Below are 17,962 nucleotides of genomic sequence, written 5' to 3'. Positions count from 1 at the left end.
TTATCTTTTCCCTTCAAAGCCCAGGCTTTCTAGATAAGGACAGTCTGGTCATAAACCTGACTGCATTTGCACAAAACGGTAAAGTTAGCCTGTCCCTTCTTGCCTTAAATCCTCCTGCTTATTTCTCTTCCTTACTAATGTCCTTTGTGGCATTCTTTTTTTTTTTTTTTTTTTTTTTTTTTCTTTTTCCTCCAGAATAGGGCACTTCATCTGCATTAAAAACCTGGTCAGGCAGATACCTTGTTTTAGTGATTTTCTTAATGGCATCTGGGAACTCGTCTGCTGCCTCTTGGCTGGCAGAGGCTGCTTCTCCTGTTATCTTGATGTTTTTTAAGCCAAACCTCTTTCTAGAATTATCAAACCATCCTGTGCTGACATTAAATTCTCTGGCTTTAGATCCTTCATCCTCTTTTTGCTTTTAGTTGTCACATCATGACTTCGCTTTTTCTCCAGTCATACTAGATTCTGTAGGTATTTCTTTCTTACAGCAATCCTGTACCCACATAAGTACAGCATTTTCAACATGAGATAAAAGGTATTTCATGAAAAGTGTAAGGTTTTCACATCTGCTGGCATGGCTGTGGCGATGGCTTCACAGATTGCCTTTCCCCTTCTGGTTAATTTTATACAGTTGTGATTTAATCTCTACCTTTGTTGACATTTGACTGTGAGTGGTGGCATGCATGGTCTGTAAGTGTGTACATAAGTTTTGATACATTTTAACTTTTTATAATAGATTTGTGTATATTTTATGGTAACAGGTGATAAAATAGACTAATGTCTACATACATTTTACACATTCATGACAGACCTTTTACTTAATTTTTTTGATATTTCTAGGCTATGCGATTTGCCTGTGAGTTTTTCCAGATTGTCTCAAATCTCCAAAAAGTTTTCCACTGTGTTTACTGAAAAACATCTGTGTAGGACCTGTACAACTCAAACCCATGTCGTTCAAGGGTCAACGGTACCCTTGGCTCTGAACAATTTTGCTTCCATTCTTTTAGCTGTGCTTTGGAAGAGTTAAGATTGTCAGAAACTGATCTTTAGTTAAATGAAATATTGTAGCTAATAACGTAACAGTGGACAGAGAAAGGTGGGATTCCTTTTGAGATATTTTGTAGTGTCTGATAGATCATGGTTTCCAGCTGAAAGATCATGGTTTCCAGCTTATATTTAAAGTGGATGTATTTTGCTGCACACATTGACTAAGTTTGAGAAACTGAAGTTACAGCAGGTAGTATTCTTGATTTAGTTTCTTTGAAGTTTTTTTTTTTATGATTTACAAAAAGTTTCAAGCTTTTTTTTTTTTTTTAATGTTTCTATTTACTTTTGAGACAGAGGGAGACAGAGCATGAGCAGGGGAGGGGCAGAGAGAGAGAGAGGGAGACGCAGAATCTGAAGCAGGCTCCAGGCTCTGAGCTGTCAGCACAGAGCCTGACGCGGGGCTCGTCCTCATGGAGTGTGAGATCATAACCTGAGCTGAAGTCGGATGCTCAGCCGACTGAGCCACCCAGGCGCCCCAAAAAGTTTCAAGCTTTTGACCAAAAAAGAACTAACGAGAAGTTGAGAAATGACTACTTGTGGCATACACCGTTCATTGCCCACTCAGTATCCTATCTCCTTCAAATCTTTACTAATAACAGGATTTTGATTTTGTTTGGAGTGATACTGTTTGTTAAAAAACAAACCAATTAAACGATATTTTTCTGCGATGGAAGTAAAAGTCAGCTAGAGATTTCTGGGAAAGTTTTGCTTTCTGAGATAGTTGGTCATCTCTGCTTCCTTGTTACATCTTTTTTTCTTATCTGGAATGTGAATGTAATTCCTGAAGTTGTAGCAGCCATGATGTGACCCTGAGGACAGAAGCGATATGGTGGAAGAGAAATGTAGAAGTCTGGTCTTTGGTGAAAGCACTGGGACCAGTGAGCATTGCACCACCTCACTTCCCTCTACACTTCTTGGTTTATTACTTATGGTCAAAGCAGTCCTCACTAATGTGTATCCAAAAGTATATCTTTTAAATAGCAGAATCTCTTAGCATGCAACTCAAGCCCTGTTACAGTATATTTTGTTATTGTTGGGGTTGGGTAGTCTTAATGAGGAATAGTCTTAATCCTGAGTTAAAACACAGATGTGGCTGTTACAATAGGATGGGAGGGACATTGATGGTTAGGGAATCAGAAGACCTATGATCTAGTTCTACCATCATGTGGCAAGTCAGTAAATCTCTGCGTGTCATGGTGTTTTCCATTTGTTCTATGATGAGGTGTTCTCTAAGATCTCAGCACTGACGTTCATATTCTGTTATTTTTCTTAAAGCCATTTTTGTTTTTTTGTGATGACCTCTTAGATTAAAATATCAGATTCATAATGCTCACCTGGCTGTCTTCACTGTTTTCTACACACACACACACATAGTAAATTGGGTTTCAGAAGTCTTAGAAAGTATAAGCTTAAATATAAAAACTTTCAGAGAGTTTTTACAGTTTACTGCTATGTCGATATACAGTAATGTGACTTAATCAAGAGAAAGGCAGCACAGAAGAGGCTAATTGAAATCATGGACTATATTCAGGCAGACTGGGGTCTCAACCCTGTATCTGTTTCTCACTTTTTAGCTGTGTGACCTTTGGCGAGTTACTTACGTCCCTGTGCATCAGATTCTTTTCCTGGAGTAGGGATGACCATGGGACGTACTTTGCAAGAGTGTCGTGAGGATTGAGATCAGGCATATAAAGGGCCTGCACGGTGGCTGGCATGTAGTAAGAGCTCAGCGTTAGCTGCTGTTAATGTTTTCCTTGGTTCTGTTATTTTTATTGTTATTGCCACTGATATTGCACTCCTGATATGTTCGATGACTGCTAAACTTGCTGATAAGCGTTTGTGTCCAGGAGAGAAGACAGGGCTCTCTGTGCACAGTGGTCAGACTCAGTATAGTGATGGGTAGTCTTTTGAACAGTTTCATTTCACTTACACTTGGAAAACTTTAAGCAGTGCATTTATTCTTTAAATTGAGAAATGTGATATTTGAAATTGTGTATGTGTTATGGGCAAAGATAATTGATAACAGTTTTATCAGAACATTGTGTTAAGGAAGTATATTTCTGTGTATAGATTTTAATTAGCAAGCTGTTTTAAAATACATTATTATTATTTTTTTTTTTTAATTTTTTTTAACGTTTATTTATTTTTGAGACAGAGAGAGACAGCATGTGAACAGGGGAGGGGCAGAGAGAGAGGGAGACAGAGAATCCGAAACAGGCTCCAGGCTCTGAGCTGTCAGCACAGAGCCCGATGCGGGGCTCGAACTCACAGACCGCGAGATCATGACCTGAGCCGAAGTCAGACACTCAACCGACCGAGCCACCCAGGCGCCCCTAAAATACATTATTTTAAAGAAAAATGGGTCCATGTTATTTAGCTCATTGGTCCAGTGTGTCATTGTCTCAACTATGATAAAGAATTATGGAAGTAAGGCAGTAAATTTTGCAATCAGTTATTGCTTGAAAGTCTAAATTCTTTGAAAAGTTTTCTTTGGATTGTATAAACTTAAAATTGAATGCAGTGGACATCCTGAGTAACCTTCCTTTCTTGCTTGTCAGTAAGGTCGTACTCCATGGTAATTAAGAGCATCGTCTGAACTCTGTCCCTCATGGTACACTAGCCACTAACGCATGGTTATTTACACTTAAACAACTTAAAAAAATAAACTTAAGTAACTTAATAACTTAAATAATTAATATTAAGGAAAATGAAACAATTCAGTTCCAGAGCGCCTGGATGGCTCAGTTGGTTAAGTGTCTGACTTTGGCTCAGGTCACCATCTCATGGTTTGTGGGTTCGAGCCCCGCATCAGGCTCTGTGCTGACAGCTCAGAGCCTGGAGCCTGCTCCAGATTGTGTCTCCCTTTCTCTCTGCCCTGCTCGTGCTCTTTCTCTCTCTCTTAAAAATAAATAACCATTAAAAAAATAAAAAATAAAAAAATTCAGTTTCTTAGTCATACTAGCCACATGGTAAGTGCCCAGTAGCCACGTTGCAGAAAGTTCTGTTGGACCCTACTGGGCAGACTGTCTATCCAGACTGCCTGGATTCATATCTTGAATCCACAACCATCTAGTCTTGTGAACTTGGGCAAGTTATTTAATTTCTCTGTGCCTCGGTCTCCTCCTATGTACATTTGGATTAATAACAGCACACAGACGTTCTCATAAGGTTGTTAATGGGGATGAAATGAATCAACATTTGTAAAGTGCTTAGAACAGCACCTGGCACATAGTATCTGTGTGTTTGTTAAGTAAACAAATGTGTGTTGTGTGTTCAGATTTATTACACTTTATAGTTAGTAATGTGTAATGATATTTTTGCCTTTAATGTATTTTTCATTGCCCATTTGAGAAAAAAATTTATGTATACCAACCTGTTTGGATGCATTTTTCATTTTTATATTGGATCACCATTTAGAACAATGTTTCTGTCATGCATTTGAGCTTAATAATTCATTGTGAGTCCTCACTGCTCTCAGGGTGAAGCATGGTCTTCTTTGATGGGCATTTTGGGAGTTCCGTCCTACCCATCCCAACTCACTTTCCACTACCGTCACTTCTAGCCCTTTGTTCCATTTTTTTTAAATCACTGCCTTAGTTGTTAAAAATATTTAATGGGGGCGCCTGGGTGGCTCAGTCGGCTAAGCCTCCGACTTCGGCTCAGGTCACGATCTCACTGTCTGTGGGTTCGAGCCCCGCGTCGGGCTCTGTGCTGACAGCTCAGAGCCTGGAGCCTGTTTCAGATTCTGTGTCTCCCTCTCTCTGACCCTCCCCCGTTCATGCTCTGTCTCTCTCTGTCTCAAAAATAAATAAACGTTAAAAAAAAAAAAAAAAATTTAAAAAAAAAAAAAATATTTAATGGTGATGGTTTCCCTCTTGAAATGGTGTAGGAGCTCTCCCAGAATGTGTAGTGTTAGGATGTGTGCATTTAGTAAATGCTCAGAGTATGCTTGATGAATAAAAAAATCTTCAGATTTTGAAATGCAATCAGTATTTCTATTAATATCAAAACACATTTGTTCAAGTAATTTCTGAAGTAAAGCGAATTCAAAACCCATTCTCCCATCTGTGATGTCAGTATCAGAAATGTGCCCCATGTCTCAAGACTCTGTCTATATTTGTCTCAGTGGGGAGGATCTGGGTAATAGTTCTTGTCACTGGAGGTCACAACCCTACAACATGGTGACATGTGGAGCACCCTTTGGTGACACATTTGTTGATTTTCTGAGTGGTGCATTCTTCTCTCTTTTCTTTCCTTCCTTCCTTCCTTCCTTCCTTCCTTCCTTCCTTCCTTCTTGAGAGAAAGCGTGAGAGAGTGAGGAGAGTGAGACTGAGTGAGTGTGTGGTTGGGGAGGAGGAAAGAGAGAGAGAAGAGAGAGGGAATCCCAAGCAGGCTCCATTTCCTGACCCTGAGAGTGAGACTCTATCTCACGACCCTGAGATCATGACCTGAGCCAAAATCAAGAGTCAGACACTTAACTGACTGAGTCACTCAGGGGCTCCTGGATGATACATTCTTAAAGGATGCTGATTTTATCTTGGTTTCCTCACTTCTCTAAATTGTCTTGCACACTCTTTGGTCTGTCATTTGTTGCTTCTTTCTGTGTCTTTCCTGATTATACTCAAGGATTTATCACATGGGGATAAAAAAGGGGAAAAAAAGTCAAAAGGAAAAAAAGTACCACCTAACAGAACAAGTAGGGCACCTGGGTGGCTTAGTTGGTTAAGCGTTCAACTTCTGCTCGGGTCATGATCTTGTGGTTCATGGGTTCGAGCCCCGCGTTGGGCTCTGTGCTGACAGCTCAGAGCCTGGAGCCTACTTCAGATTCTGTGTCTCCTTCTCTCTCTGCCCCTCCCCCACTCACATTCTGTCTCTCTCTCAAAAATGAATAAACATTAAAAAAAGCAAAATGTTTTTATTTTTTTATAGTAATGACATCTGGGTATAATTTAGGTTATTTTTCACTTTAAACAAGTTACTGTCTCAATATGAGGAAAAACGTGTAAAAACTTGAGTGTAAACTTCTGTAGATGGTGTGTGCCTGTGGTATAAGATCTTACGGAATGTCTGTTACTACATTTTGCTTAATGGAAAAGAATAGCAGTGACAGATCCATAATTATCTGTGGACAGCTGCATTTTGGGTTACGTGTCCTGTCACAAATATATGTGGTGCAGGTTACCTTGTATTATATATTATATGATGGGGAAAAGAGTGGGTATTATAAACCGGTAATGTGAGTCAGATTTATACATGGGCTTGCAGTGTAAGTAGGGATCCTCAGACAGCCTCTCTAAGACATTGATCAACATCCTTTCTTGCTTTCTTAGTTTTCTTAGAGATGGTGTGGGGGGATAGTTGGGAACTGGTAGGACAGAGGTGTACTGAGTTCTACCTGACAGTGATTTAGAGTAACGCTTTGCATCGATCTCTGCTTATTCCCCTATAACACATGTACTTATGCTTACTTTTTAAAAGTGTTGTGCCTTTATTAAGCTGTGACCTTCTTGAGGGCAAGGACCTCATTCGCTCATTCATTATTTTGAAGAAAAGTTAATTCTTTTTTTTAATTTTTTATTTTGAAGAAAAGTTAATTCTGAAGAATGCAGTGGTTCATGAGCTTGCCCGGTATTTGTTTCTCCAAACAAATCTCTTTATCAGCAAAGAGATGAATGCACCTGGATAATAGATAATTGGTATATTTAATCAGTTACCTAATGACTGAGAGGATTTGATTCTCACTCTATATTATTTTATTACTGAAACAGACTGCCCAGTAGATTTTATAAACATTCTCTAGAGAACAATTAGGTTTGCAGTGAGTTGTTTTACTTAGAATGCCACTTGGAATTAAATGTTTATTTGTACCCACTATCTTGATATAATTGGAGTGTAATTTAAAAGTACTGCAGTGTCTGTGGTCACAGAACTTGTTGCCCTTTAAAAAACAGGCTACTTGACTATTGTTTCTCTTCTATTTGGCAGACACAGATGCAGTAGTTAATAAAGGTCATTTTGCTACCTAGTCATGTGAGCTTTTAATGACTGTTACCTGAACAACTGCTAGTTACATCACTATGGTTACCAAAAACATCCAACACAATATAGATGCGGTACTTTGGAAATCTGACTTGGGCTCATCTAAATTGCTATTTAAGAACATTTTAATATTCCTTTACATTTTAAGTAATTGTGGGAAAGCCCTTATCTTTCTGTAAACAATCACACATGTGAATGAAAACCTTTGGAATGGTTATACTTGATAATCTTGGCATCCTGTGGGCTGATTTCTTGGTGTCTAGGAATTAATTGTCTGTGCAGAATTGGGTGGGGGGAAGCAGTGACTTTCTTATGCATTGATTATCCTCTGAAACCTTGATTGGAAATGTGGGGTTTGGAGTAGAGTTGAAAGGAAGGGAAAAGTTCATTCAGATTCTGCTGGGAGAAATTTGAAGAGTGAGAAAGAGTATATTGATTATGGGTTTTCAAATAGGACCAAGTATTTTTAAAATTTTGAAACAATTTCAGAGTCACAGCGGGTTGCAAAACATAGTACTGAGAGGTCACATGTACCCTTCACCAGTTCCCCCTATGGCAACGTGTTACAGAACTATAGTTAAATATGAAAACCAGGATATTGACATATTGGCAACTTACAGACTTTATTCAGATTTCACCAGTTTTATATGCAGTGTGTGTGTGTGTGTGTGTGTGTGTGTGTGTGTGTGTGTGTGTAGTTTATGCAGTTAGCACATGCATAGATTTGTGTAACCACTGTGCTTAAAATCAGGCAGAGTGCCTGGAAGTCCAGGGTGGGCACACTCTGTAGGGCAGTTACAGTGGTGGAGTAAGGGCCTTAAGTAAGCCAGTGCTTTGCATTCTTCTCCTCAGTCACATTCAGTCTTTGTCCTGATGTTTGCAAGAGAGCTGCTTCGTCTCCATCTTTAGGTCCAAGAGCCAGGAGGAAAAGGAGGAGGGGAACTCCAGAATGGGTGTCACCTGGATAAAGAAAGCAGCAACACTTCCTTAAACCACCAGCCAGAACTGTATCACATGGCTGCAAGGTGGCCTGAGAAGCAAGTATTTTTTAACTTGAAACATTCTTGCTGAAAAACTGGGGTTCTAGCAGTAAGGGAGATGTAGGAATATGGGATACACAGCCAGCAGTGTTTGTTGGAGAATGCAGATATAAACGGTAATGAAATATCATGTGTGCCTAAGACTAGCTAAAATTCAAAAATATGGATAATATTCAGTGTGATGAAAGAGGTACTAACACATCGTTTGGTATGTTTTTTGGTGGGCAGTTTCGTATTCTTTATCAAAATTAAAAGTCGTGTTTTATCTGGCCCATCATTTCAAAGCTGTGATTCTGTTTTGTAGAACACACTGTTCCTGCTTATGTGCATAAAGGTCTGTGTGCAGCGTTATTCACATATTATGAAACCACCTGAAATTACTTGGATAACTGTCAGTAGGAGAAAGATTAGTACACAGTGATCTGTCCATTCAGTGGAGCACAGTACAGCCGGCCATTAAAGATAATAAGCTTGATTGATACGAACAGATCTGGAAAACAGCCGTGAAATATATGTGAGGAGAAAATTGCAGAACAGTATGCATAGTATGGTTCTCTTTGCTGCCCTCTCGTACATACGTATGTACGTGTGGATATATGTGTTCTTCTGCATGAGTGCGTGTGTGTATGTATTTGGTGTGATTTTATCTGTTTTGGAATATGCAGATGAAAAAGACTGGATGGAAACACACTGAAGAACAGTTAACACTGGGAAATGGGTTTGGGAAGGCAGTATGGGGGAAAGAGATTTCACTTCCTTTATACACATCTGTATTGTTTGAATAGTTTACGAGTGTGTGATAACTGTTCAGTTAGGAAATGAAGTATTCTATAGTGTAATTTTTTTGGATGCTTGAAGCACAGACTTTGATGTATCAACTTTCTGGATGAAACTACTTAGAATTTTATTTTGTCATTTTATGCCGTAGACTATACTAGATACTTTTTTCTGAGTAACTCAGGGCCTAGGGAGATACTTAGCACTGCTGAATATACTCCAGGTAGATTTAGATTAAATGCTATTTAAATCTTCCTTATAAATTTTTTAACTTTCTGGTTCTTTGGGCGGGCAGTTACTTGTACGTTATCAGTGCATCTGCCTCTAATAGTCTTTCCTAGTCTCATTTTTTGCTTTAATATTCTTTGACTTGGAAGTGAAGCAACTATCAACCTGCTTTTTAAACTACATCTAAAAGTAGTTCTGAATAAAGATGGGATAAATTAGTTCTGAATGAAAGTTGTAAGAGATGTTTTAAGAATGTACATGAACTTTATTATTGTTGGCACACTGATTTTTTTAGAGGTCTTTTCTTCTTCTTTGGTTAGCTGTATTTCAGTTATTTGCTGGGGCTTGATGTGTGAAGTTTGCTAAACCTCTAGGGATCTAGATAAGCCGATAGTGTCCTCTTTCTTTTAGAGAAATTTATTACAGTAGTAAAGAAAGGACACAGGATGTTTTAGGGCAGGGTTGTATAAGAAGAAAAAAAAACAAAAACAATTTTGCTTTTTGTTCTTTGATGATAAGATAGTTCTTGCCTTTGTTGCCATATTCATGATTAACCATTGTAATGTGTCTAGAGTGGATAAGTGGGACTGGGGTTTGAATCCCGGCACTGTCATGTACTAGCTGAGTGACTTTTCTGATCCTCCGTTTTCTTACATTTAAAAGCCTATTTTGCTTAACATTAGTACATATTTTACAGTTGCCTAGATGACATACTCAGAGGTAGCTGTGAACATCAAGTGGAGATAGTTTATGGGATGTATCTGGCACACGGTGAGAACTCAGATAGTGACTGTTCTTCTGTGGGATAATAGGAAATTTGAGATTTGCATAATACATTGTGCTTTTGGGGAACAAAACAAGACTTTTTATTTTTTTATTTCATTTTTATAGAATTATTATCCTTCGTGTCCAAGAAAACTTGGACAACACAGAACGCTCGGAAAGATTTTTTTGGACGTCCTCTAATTTCCTTAGGAAAGATCTCTGTTACAATTTATTGTCTACCATTCCGGTCTTTTCCCATGTGCAACTGCTACTGGCTTTATAGACTAGATCCGAAATCCTTAAAACAACCTTGCATGGTATGGTGGTATCTCAATTTTACAAATAAGGGAAATGAAGCTGAGGGAGGTTAAGATCAAATTGCTGATAAGCGGTAGAGCTGCTGTTCACAATCAAGAAGAATTCGTCACGGGAGCGACACGGGGCTCTCCTCCCCACCTAACTGAAAGCCATCATCTCTCTCTGTAATCAGTTTACATAGGTTTGTGTTTATAAGATGTTTAGGATGTACTTTATGATTGCTCAAGAAATCAAAGTAGCTTTGAGCTTAATGCATTATTTTTCCATATATTATTGTAATGTTGCTTAGAGGATATGCATATTTGGAGCTCCATAAATGTTAAGCTGTAGTAATGGAGGTAAAAATGAGACTTTGTGGGGCGCCTGGGTGGCGCAGTCGGTTAAGCGTCCGACTTCAGCCAGGTCACGATCTCGCGGTCCGTGAGTTCGAGCCCCGCGTCGGGCTCTGGGCTGATGGCTCGGAGCCTGGAGCCTGTTTCCGATTCTGTGTCTCCCTCTCTCTCTGCCCCTCCCCCGTTCATGCTCTGTCTCTCTCTGTCCCAAAAATAAATAAAAAAAAAAAAAAAAAAAAAAAAAAAAAAAAAATGAGACTTTGTACTACCGCAAAGTGATTATAACTCTCTAGGCTGTAGAAAGTCTTATACTACGTGCTTGGGATGCACTATGTATACACTTTTAGATGTTGAATTACTGAATGGTTTGGAAAATGATCTTTTTCTGATTTATTTTTTTAAAGTTTATTTTGTGAGAGAGCACGTGAGCATGGAGGAGGAGCAGAGAAAGAGAGAGAGAGAGAGAGAGAGAGAGAGAGAGAGAGAGAGAGAGAATCCTCCATGCTGTCACATTGGAACCCAATTCGGGGCTCAATCTCATGAACCATGAGATCATGACCTGAGCTGAAATCAAGAGTTGGGCACTTAACCAACTGAGCCACCCAGGTGCCCCTCAAAAATGATTTTAAAATTGATGTTTTATTGTACTCAAAAAATGACTAAGCTATATTCTTATTTTTATGTTGTTTTGAATTTCTGATTTTCCTGTTCATGTGTCTTCAAGGTAAGAAGTAGAAATTATTATTTGGACTAGTAAATATTGCCTTTAATTTAAACAGCCTAAAGCATTTGCACACATTTATAATATTCAGAAATCCTGCTGGTTAGTATACTATGTTGTATGTACTGCCTGCATGGTACTTGAGGTGCACACACTCATACACACACAAATCTGCTTCACTGGGGACTTCCCTTCATTGCTGCACTTGGACCTTTAGCTTAGAGAATTTGGCAGTCTCTTATTTCCAGTAGTTTGAAGATTGTACTGTCATTATTATAGAAGTATGTGACCAAGCTTGACTTGATGGCTTGCATTGGTTTTTTATGATTTTTTAAATTCAGAAGTAGGTTTTTTGTTTTGTTCTGTTTTTAAATAATGTTGATTGGAATGTGTTCATCTAGGCAATTACAAAACATGAACTAATATTAAACAAAATAAGCTATGGTTAGTTGTAGAAATTATACTTTGAACTTAGATACTATCACGAAAACTCCAGAAAAAATTGCTGTATTTATTTGTTTCATGTGTGTAGCAGAGGAGGGCTGGATCTGTTTGAGTTCTTTAGGAACTTCAGTTTGATGTGACTTTCAATATGACCAGGATTAAGTGGGTATAGTTTATATAAAGTTAATGAAGTGAGTTAGATATAATAATCTGTAGAGCTGTGAGGTTGTGAAAGGACGGGCGTGTTTGGGGAGGTGTAGTGTGTCTTGATGGTGGGTTCCGTGGATGGGGGTGTGTGATGTGTGTTGGGAATTCCACAACCACAAACTGGGAGCAGGCTGTCAGGGGTTATTTTTGACACCCTGGGATTTATCCTATAGATATCCGGGTGTAGACATCCTGTAAGCAGCAGGATGCGTCTAGCATTCAGGTGGTATAGGGTGGAGGGACACAGATACAGGATTCATCATCTTGGGACTCACTCATGGGGAAGAAACAAGGTGAGAGAACCTGAGGAGACAGATCCTGGACATGACGATGTTCTCCTGTGCAGGGACCTTAGTGCGTATTCTTGTAGAAGGATTGAATCAAGGGGATTGAGTCAGGGAGCAGGGGGACGTGGGGAAGAAGAGGGCAAGGCTTCAGAGTCTTTTTGGTAGTGAAACGGACTGGGTGCTTTACGACAGGCTCTTGTCAACTTTGCCTCCACTTTGTACCTGGGCAGCTGGTTGTGGCTAGAGAACACATCACAACATTCTGACTAGTTGTAATTTAAATTCATTATCATGAACTTTAAGTGGGCTTTTCCCTTTTCTCAGACCTTCACCATCTCTTCCCCGTACCCAGTTCTCAGCTGGTTATTGTTCTTCTTTACTGAGAAAGTTGAAGCTTATTGCTTCAGAGGACTAACTAACGTGGTCAGAGTTACCCACATCCCATCCGCTGGACCCCTGTGCTGTGCCTCTTCCTACTCTAGGTGAACTCTAGCTCCTTTGTAATGGGGCCCCTCTCCTAGTGCGCTGAATTCTCTGCCCTGTCATACGCCCGGAAACGAAGCTCACTCAGCTGTCTGTTCTTTCTCTGTGTCATCAGTGTCCCTCCTCTGACGGGTTCTTGCCATCGTTGTGCCATGTGTTGTTATTTCTCTTGTCCAATGAAAAGTGACTTCCTTTGACTTTGCTCCCTTGCCAGCAGCTATTCCATTTCTTTGTTTCCCTTTGCAGTAAAGCTCCTCCAAGGAGTTGTTTGTACTCAGTTTCTCCTCTTCCATTTTCTTTTTATTTATTTATTTATTTTTTAAATGTTTATTTATTTTTGAGAGACAGAGACAGAGAATGAGCATGGGAAGAACAGAGAGAGAGAGAGAGAGAGACAGACAGACAGACAGACAGACAGAGACAGACAGAATCCGAAGCAGGCTCCAGGCTCTAAGCTGTGAGCACAGAGCCTGAGACGGGGCTCGAACCCACGAACCGTGAGATCATGACCTGAGCTGAAGTTGGATGCTCAACCAACTAAGCCACCCAGGCGCCCCAACTTCCATTTTCTTTTAATCCACTTTAGCCAGACTTTCAGCCCCATGACTCCAATTTCACCTTGGTGATAATCCAATTTAAAATTTGCTTTTAAAATCACAAGTCTTCTTTGAACTAGAGTATTCACACCAGTTTAAATTCCTGTGTTAAGGAGAATAAATTTAGGGAAATGTGTAGACTTTACCATCCATGTATAGTTGCTATGGTTGTATCATAAAGAGGGAAAGTGGAAACTAATTTTCATTGCTGTTGTATTGGGATCATACCGTTGGCTTTGTGATATTGGACTCCATATGTCTCTTCTTGTGACTATTCTTTAAATCTTCCTACTACTGAGAAGTTGTCTAGCTTTGACCAAGCAGATGGTTTCAGGTTTCTCTTTAATAATGTTGAATGAAGTTATAAATGAATAACTGAGCTGAGTGAGCATGAAAATAATTAACATGAAGGAGGTTTAGTACAGAAAGCAAAATATTCAGCAAAGTTAATCTGATGTATAATTAATGATATCCATAACTGATAATGAGTTGCATGTTTGGCTTTTAGTCATCTGTTAAAACTCTTTTGAGGATATGGAGTTGTTTTAGAATTCTTCTAAAATCCTCTGGTTATGACTTGAAAGAAAGTAGTCAATGGGCTTTCTTTCTTTCACAAAAGGAATATAAAATATCCAGGTTATCAGTTGGTGGTACCCCTGAAGTTGAGAGCAAGAGTAATTGACTGAAAATATTGAGTGTAGTTGATTTGTTGTTAAGGAGAGATCTAGAGAGGTCTAAGACTCTTCCTGACCTTTCTGGACAGTAAAATTCCCCACTCTGTGAATTGGTCTTTCTTATTAATTCTGCCAATTTTTGCTGTATATATTTTGAACTTATGTTATTAGGTTCATCCTTATGTCTTCCTCATAGATCGGTTCTTTTGTTGCTGTGAAATGTTCCTTTTTATCTGTAGTAATGATTCTTCCTAAGTCTGCTTCGTCAAGTATGCATACAGTGATACTTTCTTTTGATTTGTGTTTGCATGGTATTTCTCTCCCCATTCTTTTTACTTTCAAACTTCCTGCCTCTACATTTAAGATGTGTTTCTCCTAAGTAGTATATATCTGTATGTTTTTTTTAAAAATATCTGATTATTTAAATCTTTTAATTGGAATGGCTCAGTCTGTTTACATATATTACAGTCATGTTTGGGTCCAAATCTGACTTTCTATTTTTCCACCTATTTTAAATTATTTTTCTGTCATTTCTTACCATATTTTACATTATTCAAATAAATTTTATTATCAAGTCTGACACCTATTAATTTGTTAGTTATAAATTCTTTTGCTGCTCTTTGGTGTTATTCTAGATTGCATTATTCATCCTTGACTTACTAGAATATATAATAAGTTACAGCTGTTCCCCAATTCCCAGAAAAATCTAACAACTTTAAAATACTTTAGCTTCATTTATATCTCATCTGCCTTTAGGCATTATTCATGTATATTTTAATTCTCTCTATATATTTAAGCCCTATATTCTTAATATCCATGTATTTACCTTTCCTGTTGCTCTTTATTTCTTCCTTGATGTCTGTTCTTCCACCAGGGCTCATATTTTTCCACTTGAAAAACTCCCTTTATTATTTTAGTATATGTATGCTGATCATTAAGTATGTCTGTTGTTTGTCTGTAAATGTCTTTATTTTTGGATTCAGTTTTGAAGGATGTTTTAAAAACTGCTTGAGATTCTAAGTTGCTGGTTATTTTCTTTCAGAGTTTCAATTTAGAAATTTGCTAAATTTTAAATTATTGCTGCTCCTTTCTTTGAAGGTTATCTGTTTCTTTTTGTCTCTTGCTTCTTTGAAGATTTCATTTTGTCTTTAGATTTCACAGGTTTTACTCTGATATGTCCAGGTGTTTTTTCCTTTGTATGCATTTTGCTTGGAGTTCATGTTGCCTTTTGAATATGTGGGTTACCATTCTTGCTTATTAGCTCTTTAAAACTGTTTCTGCTCCATTATCTATATCTTCCCTTTTGGGACTCCGATTACATGTATGTTAGAACATTTCCTTATGTCTCCAGTGTTTCCCCTGCTCTTTCATGTATTTTCCATTTTTTTTTCCTCTTTTTGTTTCAGATGATATATTTTCTACTGATTTGTCTTCTAGATGATTAATCCTCTCTTTAGCTATGTCTAATCTACTGTCAAGCCTGTCTGTTGAGTTTTTAATTTCAGTGATTGTATTTTTCAGGCCTAGAATTCTCATGATTCTTAAAAAAAGGAAAAGATTCCAAATCTTTGGCGAAATTCTCCATCTTGTTACCAGTCTTACTGAACATATTAGTTATAGAATTTAAAAAAAAAATATGTCTGATACTGCAGTATCTGTCTTATCTTTTAGCCCCCCCCCCCCTTTTTTAGAGGGGCTACCATTCAGATGCCTGCAAAGTTTTTATTAAGTGGTAGCTATTATATATGAAAAATCTGTAGAGATTTTGGATAAACTTGTAGCTCCTGACAGGCAATTAGAGAAGAGGCAGAGCAACTTAGTCCATCATATTTGAGGTGTTGTAAGTCTGAATTTTAGGAGTTATAAGGCCTTGTCTGTTTCTAGTTCTTCATGAATCCTAGGGTATGGTCATTCAGTGACTTCGTTTGGAAGTCTGGGGTGCCTACCAGGTTCCTGCCTCATCAATGAGTCCTGAACTCCAGTCTTTGTCTTCTTAAGACTTTGAGACTGACAACAGCTGTTTAGCTTTTTAACTGCTGTTGCTACTCTCTGCTTGGCTTCTCACAGTCTGTGCTGCTTATGAATGGACAAATGCCTTGAGGAATTAAGCAGCTGAAATTTTAGGTTGACTTCCCTATGTTTTTTTTGTAGGATCTTGGCCCTCAGGCCCTGACTGTCCTAGGTACCCTGAACTCCAGTGTGAGACTGAGAAATGGTGATTTTCTGCCTACTAGCAGTTTTTATTTGGGGCAGGCAGTATTTTTACTCCGTTCCTCTGGTGCACCCTCCTCCCGCTACACACCCAGTCCCCTGTCTTCCTTCATTCTTGCTCTCTGTAAGACAAATATGATGTCTGGAGATCTGGCAACTATCTTTGCATCATGAGGTGACTTTGAGGATATAAGCCTTAAAGAGGATATGGAGAAGAAAGATTGAGGAGCCTGAATTCCTGTTGACTCTATGTAGCATCCTCATATCAGACCTAATGACTTAGTTCTAAAGTTCCTAGACATCAGGAGAGAAATCAACATCTCTTGTGTTAGCCTTGTGATTTTAAGTTTTGTGTTATATCCAGGCAAATCTAATACCAATTAACAGAGCGAGGGTTTCTTGAATCAATATAAGTATATATTCACATAACGTACTAAGGGTCACCAATTTCCAGCCTTTTATTTAGTTGTGGCATATATAACAAGTGACATGTACCTGAGTGAATACTCTTACGGACACATTCTTCAATATGTCTGGCGTACTTGCCCAAATGCTGTCTGTCACTTTAATTCCCATAGCTGGAAACATGAAAATTCAAGTTCGTGCGAGGAATGTTACTATAGAGAAAGACTTGACAAATTCAAGTTTTGTTAGTTATTGTTATTGGCAGATTACTTATGACATACCTACCACATTATCCCAGTAGACCACACACAGGGATTACAGTACAGTTACTGTCATAACACAGTGTTTTCTACAATATGGTTGTAGACTAGTGTGACAGTGGGGGAAATGAAGCAAGGGGTGATTGAAAAAATATTCAGAAATTAGCAAGAAATTACATGTAGAGGGTCAAAGAAAAATATGTTAAAAATGATGCTAAACTTTTGAACTTAAAGTCTGGCATAGTAATGCCATTGGTAGAAATAAGCAAATTAGGGGAGGGTTCCTTGGAAGGAAATAAATGTTTCATTACTTAAAGTTAAGAATATGTTTAATTTAAGAAACAGTTCTTCCTCTTGGTATATGTGAACTCTTTGCATGATGTGGATTGTATTACACCAACATAAAAGAATTTTCTTTATCTTATTCCCACCCTAAAGGACATTGCAGGACTTTACCTAAACCTAAAGTTGCAGCTTTACCCTCATATATTCCAAAGCTGCTTCTATCCACAGACAGTATTTCAGGAACTAGTCTTCCAACCATTTACGGTCTAACTAATGTAAGGGGAAGAACTATGACTTCCTTGAAAACAGGAATTCAGCATAGAGCAGCATTATTTCCCTCTTATGACAGAGATTATAATTAGCGTCTTAGGACTTATGGTAGTATCTGTTTGCATTTTTGAGGTATACACTTAAGAATGACTCACTACCCTGACTCACTTGTTGAAGTTCACTGTCATTCAAAAGCTCTTTCATTCTGCTTTTCTTTTTCTGGCTTTTCTTTCTCCCCCAGTGAATAGAATTATTGTAGTAAGTCTCACATTGCTGAATATAACCTTTGTTTTTTCTTAATTGGTGCGTATGTGCCGCGCCTCTAGGCATATTCAAAGCTTTTACTTATGACAGCTGGCATTTTGCTGTTGGGTCTTGGCAGGAAGTGTAAATAGTGAGAGCTAGTAGTGTGTAAGAATAGGGAGACAGCAAGCTCACTCGTTAATAGAACAAATGTATAAACACTACATAATTTACTGAAAGTATGCATCTCTCGTTTAGGAATGTTTATAAATTTAGTTGTACCCAATTAAAGCCTAGTCCAGAAAGTATCATCAAGCTCAGGAAATATTT

The 17,962-nt window shown here is 38.3% G+C and overlaps 1 protein-coding gene across 2 annotated transcripts in view; it reads left to right on the top strand.

Moving 5' to 3' along the window:
* USP6NL (USP6 N-terminal like) overlaps nt 1–17,962 on the top strand; it is a 180,403-nt gene that overhangs the window by 51,025 nt on the left and 111,416 nt on the right. The gene's annotated exons all lie outside the window — the stretch shown is intronic.

This window comes from Panthera onca, chromosome B4, assembly GCF_046562875.1.
Source record: "Panthera onca isolate mPanOnc1 chromosome B4, mPanOnc1 haplotype 2, whole genome shotgun sequence".
NCBI classification, from domain to species: Eukaryota; Metazoa; Chordata; class Mammalia; order Carnivora; family Felidae; genus Panthera; species Panthera onca.
The sequence above is the reverse complement of the archived record's forward strand: the minus strand, read 5'-3'. Positions and strand labels throughout refer to the sequence as shown.